The sequence below is a fragment of the Pteropus alecto genome, unplaced genomic scaffold (genome assembly GCF_000325575.1).
Source record: "Pteropus alecto unplaced genomic scaffold, ASM32557v1 scaffold3, whole genome shotgun sequence".
NCBI lineage: Eukaryota > Metazoa > Chordata > Mammalia > Chiroptera > Pteropodidae > Pteropus > Pteropus alecto.
In genome coordinates, this window is record NW_006442484.1 from 9,295,272 (window position 1) to 9,296,891 (window position 1,620).

Here is a 1,620-nt window from a genome sequence, read left to right on the forward strand (position 1 = left end):
AGACATAAAGGTGAAGTACAGAATCTAAATTTGAGTTCTATTACCATTGCTAACTATTTATATGGCTCAGACAATTCAATGTCTCCATTGAGCTTTGTTTTCTTTTTGTTAAAAAGAATAGGTTTGTCATAAATATAATTGTTTAAAAATTATTGGATTATATAATAGAAAGCACAACAATCACCTTTCCATACATTCAAACACCTATATGCCTCCCAGGGATGGTTACACTTAGTCTTAATGATGCCCGATTTTTCATTATAATTGGATAGCATTTTCATATGTATTAACCCATTTTGTTCAAATGTAGTCCAGGGAGATAGGCAAAAATTACATCTCATTTGCATATTATCCTCGAATTTATGTAGTGACAATTCATGATTTCATTGCACTCTTATTATTGTCCAGTAAAATAGACAGGGGAAATATTATACCCATATTTCACAACTGAGAATACTGAGGGTCAAATAGTTTAATCAAATGAAATGTCCAAGGCTGTACTTTATAACATGAAGAAAAAATGAAGACAAAGAATCTTTTGTCAGTGTCAAGTGCTCTTTCTTCACATCATGCTATTGTAGCAGGTCCAGAAGTCAGCTACTTAAGAATCTTTATCTTCTCCATTTGACAGAAGACTGCTTTCCTTATCTAGTATCCTAATCCTCATTGTTGTGCATACAAATAAATCTGTTTTTGCATTATAAAAAATAATAATAATCTACTGGAGTTTTCACTAATTCTGTTATGAATAGGATTCACATGTCCTGCACCCTAGCCAAGTACCCTTCTTAATTTCTTTTCTTTTTTTTCTTTTTTCTTTTTTTCTTTTTTCATTTTTTATTTTTTACACCTACAGCACCTTGTCTTTCTAGGTGGTCTCTCATCCAAGTACTAACTAGGCCCAACCCTGCTTAGTTTCTGAGATCAGACAGGATCGGGCTTGTTCAGGGTGGCATGGCTGAAGATTCTTCTTAATTTCTAATACAACTGATTTCTCTACCATTATTTAATCACAAGACCTTGGGAAACATAGTATTTTTTAGAGCCTTACATGTTAGTTCTATAAAATGGAAACATTAACATCAGCTTTACAGGGTTCTTATAAAATCAGTAATATGATTTTATGGTGCCTGACATCGGAGCACAGTACTATAATAAATATTATTACTTAATTATTATTATTATGGTGTTTAGCTATTTTATATTGTTTTCATAGATGTTGAGACAGCTGAAAAAATCACTGGCATTCCACTTCTTGGCACATTCTGTCAACAACACTCCTTAATCCCCTATCCAGATATCCATGGTCACGTCTACATATATATCTATGAACTGAGTCCTTGTCATTTATGTCTTACCCTGGTGAGAAGTTTCCAAGTATCTCCTGTGGGAAATAGTCTTTTTTTTTTTTTCAACTTATTGGTGTGCATTTTATTTTATTTTTTTATTAAATTTATTGGTGGATAAATTTATATAGGTTTCAAGTGTACAATTCAATAATACATTATGCATATATTGCATTGTGTGTTCACCACCCAAAGTTAAATTTCCTTCCATTACCTTATATGTGACCCCCTTGACCCTTATCTACTTTATTGGAGAATCAGAAACATATCAGTG

The 1,620-nt window shown here is 32.2% G+C and overlaps 1 pseudogene; it reads right to left on the bottom strand.

The window, feature by feature from the left end:
* Positions 1-847: 847 nt before the first annotated feature.
* On the bottom strand, positions 848-966 carry LOC112470742 (annotated as a pseudogene).
* Positions 967-1,620: the final 654 nt, after the last annotated feature.